Source organism: Calliopsis andreniformis, unplaced genomic scaffold (genome assembly GCF_051401765.1).
Source record: "Calliopsis andreniformis isolate RMS-2024a unplaced genomic scaffold, iyCalAndr_principal scaffold0033, whole genome shotgun sequence".
NCBI classification, from domain to species: Eukaryota; Metazoa; Arthropoda; class Insecta; order Hymenoptera; family Andrenidae; genus Calliopsis; species Calliopsis andreniformis.
In genome coordinates this window covers 2206383-2215461 of record NW_027480442.1, presented here as the reverse complement: position 1 = coordinate 2215461, position 9079 = coordinate 2206383, and positions in this window count along the sequence as shown.

Genomic DNA, 9079 nt, shown 5'->3' with positions numbered 1-9079 from the left:
GGGCCTAAGAAGTCATCGCTAGAAGCATATAATACAATATAAATACAACAGTTTTTCCATCGTATAAAACAAATAATTGCAACCAGTATGACAGTTAAGGTCGTTTCTGCGTTCCAGGCAACCTAGGCCTCACTCTAGGGCGTTGTTCCACCAGACCGAATAGTTAGGCCCTTAGATGTCAACGCCCGAAGCATAAAATACAATAAAAATCCATCCGTTTTTCCATCGTATAAAAGGAAAAATTGCAACCAGAGTGAAAGTAATGGTCATTTCTAGGTTTCGGGCAACCTAGGCTTCACTCTAGGGCGTTGCTCCACCAGATCCAATAGCTAGGGCCTTTGAAGCCAACGCCAGAAGCATAAAATAAAATAAAAATACACAATGTTTCAATCGTATAACAGGAATAATTGCAACAAGTGTGACGGTAATGGTCATTTCTATGTTCCGGGCAACTCAGGCTTCAACCTAGGTCGGTGCGCCACCACAGCGAATAGCTATGGCCTTAGAAGTCAACGCCAGAAACATAAAATACAATATAAGTAAAACAGTTTTTCCATCGTATATAATGTATATTTGCAAATAGTGTGAAAGTAATGGTCATTTCTACGTTCCTGGCAACCTAGGCGTCACTCTAGGGCGTTGCTGCACCACATCTGATAGCTACGGCCTTAGAAGTCAACGCCGAAAGCATAAAATACAATATAAATGCAACAGCTTTGCCATCGTATAAAATGAATAATTGGAAACAGTGTGAAGGTAATGGTCATTTCTACGTTCCGAGCAACCTAGGCTTCACTCTAGGGCGTTGCTCCACCACATCGAGTAGCTACGGCCTTAGAAGTCAACGCCTGAAGCATGAAATACAATAAAAACACAACAGTCTTTTCATCGTATAACAGGAATAATTGCAACAAGGATGAGAGTAATGATCATTTCGGCGTTTCAGGCATCCTAGACTTCACTCTGAGGCGTTGCTCCACCAAATCGAAGAGTCAGGGCCTTAGAAGTCAACGCCAGAAGCATAAACTACAAAATAAATACAACAGCCTTTACATCGTATATAATGTATACTTGCAAACAGTGTGAAAGTAATGGTCATTTCTACGTACCGGGCAACCTAGGCTCCACTCTCGGGCGTTGCTCCACCAAATCGAATAGCTAGGGCCTTAGAAGTCAACGCCAGAAGCATAAAATACAATATAAATACAACAACTTTTCCATCGTATAAGACGAATAATTGCAACCAGTGTGAATGTAATGGCCATTTCTACGTTCCGGGCAACCTAGGCTTCACTCTAGGGCGTTGCTCAACAAGATCGAATAATTAGGGCCTTAGAAATCAACGCCAGAAGCATAAAATACAATAAAGATGCAACAGTTTTTCCATCGTAAAACAGGAATAATTGCAACCAGTGTGATGGTAATGGCCTTTTCTACGTTCCGCGCAACCTAGGCTTCACTCTAGGGCGGTGCACCACCAGATCAAATAGTTAGGGCCTAAGAAGTCAACGCCAGAAGCACAAAATACAACATAAATACAACAGATTTTCCATCGTATATAATGTATACTTGCAAACAGTGTGAAAGTAATGGTCATTTCTACGTACCGGGCAACCTAGGCTCCACTCTCGGGCGTTGCTCCACCAAATCGAATAGCTAGGGCCTTAGAAGTCAACGCCAGAAGCATAAAATACAATAAAGATGCAAAAGTTTTTCCATCGTATAACAGGAATAACTGCAAACAGTGTGAAAGTAATGGTCATTTCCATGTTCCGGGCAACCAAGTCCTCACTCTAGGGCGTTGTTCCACCAGATCGAATAGTTAGGGCCTAAGAAGTCAACGCCAGAAAGATAAAATACAATATAAGAACAAAAGCTTTTCCATCGTATAAAATGAATAATTGTAAACATTGTGAAAGTAATGGACATTTCTTCGTTCCGGCCAACCTAGGCGTCACTCTTGGGCGTTGCTCCACCACGTCTAATAGCTACGGCCATAGAAGTCAACCGCAGATGAATAAAATACAATAAAGGTGCCACAGCTTTTCCATCGTATAAAACGAATAATTGCAACCAGTGTGAAAGTTATGGTCATTTCTACTTTCCGGGCAACCTAGGCTTCACCCTAGGGCGTTGTTCCACCAGATCGAACAGTTAGGGCCTAAGAAGTCAACGCCAGAAGCATCAAATACAATATAAATATAACAGCTTTTCCATCGTCTAAAACGAATAATAGCAACCAGTGTGAAAGTTATGGTCATTTCTACGTTCCGGGCAACATAGGCTTCACTCTAGGGCGTTGCTCCACCAGATCAAACAGTTAGGGCCTTAGATGTCAACGCCCGAAGCATAAAATACAAAATAAATAGAACAGTTTTTCCATCGTATAAAACGAATAATTGCTACCGGTGTGAAAGTTATAGTCATTTCTACGTTCCGCGCAACCTAGGCTTCACTCTAGGGCGTTTCTCCACCAGATCGAATAGTTAGGTCCTTAGAAGTCAACGCCAGAAGCATAAAATACGATATTAATACAACAGCTTTTCCATCGTATAAAACGAATAATTGCAACCAGTGTGGAAGTTATGGTCATTTCTACGTTCCGGGCAACCTAGGTTTCACCCTAGGGCGTTGTTCCACCAGGTGGAATAGTTAGGGACTAAGAAGTCAACGCCAGAAGCATAAAACGCTATATAAATACAACAGTTTTTCCATCATATAAAACGAATAATTGCAACCAGGATGAAAGTTATGGTCATTTCTACTTTCCGGACAACCTAGGCTTCACTCTATGGCTTTGCTCCACCAGATCGAATAGTTAGGGCCTTAGAAGTCAGCGCCAGAAACATAAAATACAAAATAAATAAAACAGTTTTTCCATTGTATAAAACGACTAATTGCTACCAGTGTGAAAGTTATGGTCATTTCTACGTTCCGCGCAACCTAGGCTTCACCCTAGGGCGTTGTTCCACCAGATGGAATAGTTAGGGCCTAAGAAGTCAACGCCAGAAGCATAAAATACGATATAAATACAACAGCTTTTCCATCGTAGATAACGAATAATTGCAAGCAGTGTGGAAGTTATGGTCATTTCTACGTTCCGGGCTACCTAGGCTTCACTCTAGGGCGTTGCTCGACCAGATAGAATAGCTAGGGCCGTAGAAGTGAACGCCCGAAGAATAAAATACAAAATAAATGGAACAGTTTTTCCATCGTATAAAACGAATAATTGCTACCAGTGTGAAAGTTATGGTCATTGCTACGTTCCGCGCAGCCTAGGCTTCACCCAAGGCCGTTGTTCCACCAGATGGAATAGTTAGGGCCTAAGAAGTCAACGCCAGAAGCATAAAATACGATATAAATACAACAGCTTTTCCATCGTATAAGACGAATAATTGCAACCAGTGTGAATGTAATGGTCATTTCTACGTTCCGGGCAACCTAGGCTTCACTCTAGGGCGTTGCGCCACCAGATCGTATAATTAGGGCCTTAGAAATCAACGCCGGAAGCATAAAATACAATAAAGATGCAACAGTTTTTCCATCGTAAAACAGGACTAATTGCAACCAGTCCGAAGGTAATGGTCTTTTCTACGTTCCGGGCAACCTAGGCTTCACTCTAGGGCGGTGCACCACCAGATCAAATAGTTAGGGCCTAAGAAGTCAACGCCAGAAGCATAAAATACAACATAAATACAACAGATTTTCCATCGTATGTAATGTATATTTGCAAACAGTGTGCAAGTAATGGTCATTTCTACGTACCGGGCAACCTAGGCTCCACTCTCGGGCGTTGCTCCACCAAGTCGAATAGCTAGGGCCTTAGAAGTCAACGCCAGAAGCATAAAATACAATAAAGGTGCAAAAGTTTTTCCATCGTATAACAGGAATAACTGCAAACAGTGTGAAAGTAATGGTCATTTCCATGTTCCGGGCAACCAAGTCTTCACTCTAGGGCGTTGTTCCACCAGATCGAATAGTTAGGGCCTAAGAAGTCAACGCCAGAAGAATAAAATACAATATAAGTACAAAAGATTTTCCATCGTATAAAATGAATAAGTGCAAACATTGTGAAAGTAATGGTCATTTCTACGTTCCTGCCAACCTAGGCGTCACTCTAGGGCGTTGCTCGACCACATCTAATAGCTACGGCCTTAGAAGTCAACCGCAGATGAATAAAATACATTAAAGGTGCCACAGCTTTTCCATCGTATAAAACGAATAATTGCAACCAGTGTGAAAGTTATGGTCATTTCTACTTTCCGGGCAACCTAGGCTTCACCGTAGGGCGTTGCTCCACCAGATCAAACAGTTAGGGCCTTAGATGTCAACGCCCGAAGCATAAAATACAAAATAAATAGAACAGTTTTTCCATTGTATAAAACGAATAATTGCAACCAGTGTGAAAGTTGTGGTCATTTCTACGTTCCGGGCAACATAGGGTTCACTCTTGGACGTTGCCCCACCAGATTGAATAGCTAGGACCTTAGAGGTCAATGCCAGAAGCAGAAAATACGATAAAAATACAACAGCTTTTCCATCATATAAAATGAACGATTGCAAACAGTGTGAAGGTGATGGTCATTTCTACGTTTCGGGCAACCTAGGCTTTACTCTAGGGCGCTGCTCCACCAGAATAGTTAGGGCCTCAGAAGTCAACGCCAGAAGCATAAAATACAATAAAAATATAACAGTTTTTCCATCGAATTACAGGAATAACTGCAGCCCGTTTGAAGGTGATGGTCATTTCTACGTTCCGGGCAACCTAGGCTTCACTCTAGGGCGTTGGTCCAACAAATCCAATAGTTAGGGCCTAAGAAGTAAACGCCAGAAGCACCAAATACAAAATAAGTACAACAGTTTTTCCATCGCATAAAACGAATAATTGCAACCAGTGTGAAGATAATGGTCATTTCTACGTTCCGGGCATCCTAGGCTTCACTGTATGGCGTTCCTCAACCACATCGTATAGCTGCGGCCTTAGAAGTCAACGCCAGAAGCATAAAATACAATATAAATACAACAGTTTTTCCATTCTGTAAAACGAATAATTGCAACCAGTGTGAAAGTTGTGGTCATTTCTTCGTCCCGGGCAACATAGGGTTCACTCTGGACGTTGCCATACCAGATTGAGTAGCTAGGACCTTAGAAGTCAATGCCAGAAGCAGAAAATACGATAAAAATACAGCAGCTTTTCCATCGTATAGAATGAATAATTGCAAACAGTGTGAAAGTAATGGTCATTTCTACCTTCCGGGCAACCTAGGCTTCACCCTAGGGCGTTGCTCCACCAGTTCGAATAGTTAGGGCCTAAGAAGTCAACGCCAGAAGGTCCAAATGCAAAATAAATACAACAGTTTTTCCAACGTATAAAACGAATAATTGCAACCAGTGTGAAGGTAATGGTCATTTCTACGTTCCGGGCAACCTAGGCTCCGCTCTAGGGCGTTGCTGCACCAGATCGAATAGCTAGGGACATAGAAGTCAACGCCAGAAGCGTAAAATACAATAAAAATACAACAGCTTTTCCATCGTATAAAATGAATAATTGCAACCAGTGTGAAAGTAATGGCCGTTTCTACGTTCCGGGCAACCTAGGCTTCACTCTAGGGCGTTACTCCACCAGATCGAATAGCTAGAGCCTTAGAAGTCATCGCCAGAAGCATAAAAAACAAAATAAAACAACATTCTTTCCTTCGTATAAAACGAATAATTGCAACCACTGTGAAAGTTATGGTCATATCTACGTTCCAGGCAACCTAAACTTGACTCTAGGGCGTTGCTCCACCAGGTCGAATAGCTAGGGTCTTACGAAGTCAACGCCAGAAGCATAAAATACAATAAAAATACAACAGCTTTTCCATCGTATAAAATGAATAATTGCAAACAGTCTGAAAGTTGTGGTCATTTCTACGTTCCGGGCAACATAGGGTTCACTCTTGGACGTTGCCCCACCAGATTGAATAGCTAGGACCTTAGAAGTCAATGCCAGAAGCAGAAAATACGATAAAAATACAACAGCTTTTCCATCATATAAAATGGACAATTGCAAACAGTGTGAAAGTGATGGTCATTTCTACGTTTCGGGCAACCTAGGCTTTACTCTAGGGCGCTGCTCCACCAGATCGAATAGCTGGGGTCTTAGAAGTCAACGCCCGAAGCATAAAATACAAAATAAAAGAACAGTTTTTCCATCGTATAAAACGAATAATTGCAACCAGTGTGGAAGTTATGGTCATTTCTACGTTCCGGGCAACCTAGGCTTCACTCTAGGGCGTTGCTCCACCAGATCAAACAGTTTGGGCCTTAGAAGTCAACGCCCGAAGCATAAAATACAAAATAAATGGAACAGTTTTTCCATGTATAAAACGAATAATTGCTACCAGTGTGAAAGTTATGGTCATTTCTACGTTCCGGGCAACCTAGGCTTCACTCTAGGGCGTTGGTCCAACAAATCCAATAGTTAGGGCCTAAGAAGTAAACGCCAGAAGCACCAAATACAAAATAAGTACAACAGTTTTTCCATCGCATAAAACGAATAATTGCAACCAGTGTGAAGATAATGGTCATTTCTACGTTCCGGGCATCCTAGGCTTCACTGTATGGCGTTCCTCAACCACATCGTATAGCTGCGGCCTTAGAAGTCAACGCCAGAAGCATAAAATACAATATAAATACAACAGTTTTTCCATTCTGTAAAACGAATAATTGCAACCAGTGTGAAAGTTGTGGTCATTTCTTCGTCCCGGGCAACATAGGGTTCACTCTGGACGTTGCCATACCAGATTGAGTAGCTAGGACCTTAGAAGTCAATGCCAGAAGCAGAAAATACGATAAAAATACAGCAGCTTTGCCATCGTATAGAATGAATAATTGCAAACAGTGTGAAAGTAATGGTCATTTCTACCTTCCGGGCAACCTAGGCTTCACTCTAGGGCGTTGCTCCACCAGTTCGAATAGTTAGGGCCTAAGTAGTCAACGCCAGAAGGTCCAAATGCAAAATAAATACAACAGTTTTTCCAACGTATAAAACGAATAATTGCAACCAGTGTGAAGGTAATGGTCATTTCTACGTTCCGGGCAACCTAGGCTTCACTCTAGGGAGATGCTCCACCAGACCGAATAGTTAGGGCCTCAGAAGTCAACGCCAGAAGCATAAAATACAATAAAAATATAACATTTTTCCATCGCATTACGGGAATAATTGCAGCCCGTTTGAAGGTGATGGTCATTTCTACTTTCCGGGCAACCTAGGTTTCACTCTAGGGCGTTGGTCCACCAGATCGAATAGCTAGGGACTTAGACTTCAACGCAAGAGGCAAAAAATACAATAAAAATACAACAGTTTTTCCATCGTATAAAAGGAATAATTGCAACCAGTGTGAAAGTAATGGCCGCTGCTACGTTCCGGGCAACCTAGGCTTCACTCTAGGGCGTTACTCCACCAGATCGAATAGCTAGAGCCTTAGAAGTCATCGCCAGAAGCATAAAATACACCATAAATACAAAAGTTTTTCCATTGTATAAAACGAATAATTGCAACCAGTGTGAAAGTTGTGGTCATTTCTACGTTCCGGGCAACATAGGGTTCACTCTTGGACGTTGCCCCACCAGATTGAATAGCTAGGACCTTAGAGGTCAATGCCAGAAGCAGAAAATACGATAAAAATACAACAGCTTTTCCATCATATAAAATGAACAATTGCAAACAGTGTGAAGGTGATGGTCATTTCTACGTTTCGGGCAACCTAGGCTTTACTCTAGGGCGCTGCTCCACCAGAATAGTTAGGGCCTCAGAAGTCAACGCCAGAAGCATAAAATACAATAAAAATATAACAGTTTTTCCATCGAATTACAGGAATAACTGCAGCCCGTTTGAAGGTGATGGTCATTTCTACGTTCCGGGCAACCTAGGCTTCACTCTAGGGCGTTGGTCCAACAAATCCAATAGTTAGGGCCTAAGAAGTAAACGCCAGAAGCACCAAATACAAAATAAGTACAACAGTTTTTCCATCGCATAAAACGAATAATTGCAACCAGTGTGAAGATAATGGTCATTTCTACGTTCCGGGCATCCTAGGCTTCACTGTATGGCGTTCCTCAACCACATCGTATAGCTGCGGCCTTAGAAGTCAACGCCAGAAGCATAAAATACAATATAAATACAACAGTTTTTCCATTCTGTAAAACGAATAATTGCAACCAGTGTGAAAGTTGTGGTCATTTCTTCGTCCCGGGCAACATAGGGTTCACTCTGGACGTTGCCATACCAGATTGAGTAGCTAGGACCTTAGAAGTCAATGCCAGAAGCAGAAAATACGATAAAAATACAGCAGCTTTTCCATCGTATAGAATGAATAATTGCAAACAGTGTGAAAGTAATGGTCATTTCTACCTTCCGGGCAACCTAGGCTTCACCCTAGGGCGTTGCTCCACCAGTTCGAATAGTTAGGGCCTAAGAAGTCAACGCCAGAAGGTCCAAATGCAAAATAAATACAACAGTTTTTCCAACGTATAAAACGAATAATTGCAACCAGTGTGAAGGTAATGGTCATTTCTACGTTCCGGGCAACCTAGGCTTCACTCTAGGGAGATGCTCCACCAGACCGAATAGTTAGGGCCTCAGAAGTCAACGCCAGAAGCATAAAATACAATAAAAATATAACACTTTTCCATCGCATTACGGGAATAATTGCAGCCCGTTTGAAGGTGATGGTCATTTCTACTTTCCGGGCAACCTAGGTTTCACTCTAGGGCGTTGGTCCAACAAATCCAATAGTTAGGGCCTAAGAAGTAAACGCCAGAAGCACCAAATACAAAATAAGTACAAGAGTTTTTCCATCGCATAAAACGAATAATTGCAACCAGTGTGAAGATAATGGTCATTTCTACGTTCCGGGCATCCTAGGCTTCACTGTATGGCGTTGCTCAACCACATCGTATAGCTGCGGCCTTAGAAGTCAACGCCAGAAGCATAAAATACAATATAAATACAACAGTTTTTCCATTCTGTAAAACGAATAATTGCAACCAGTGTGAAAGTTGTGGTCATTTCTTCGTCCCGGGCAACATAGGGCTC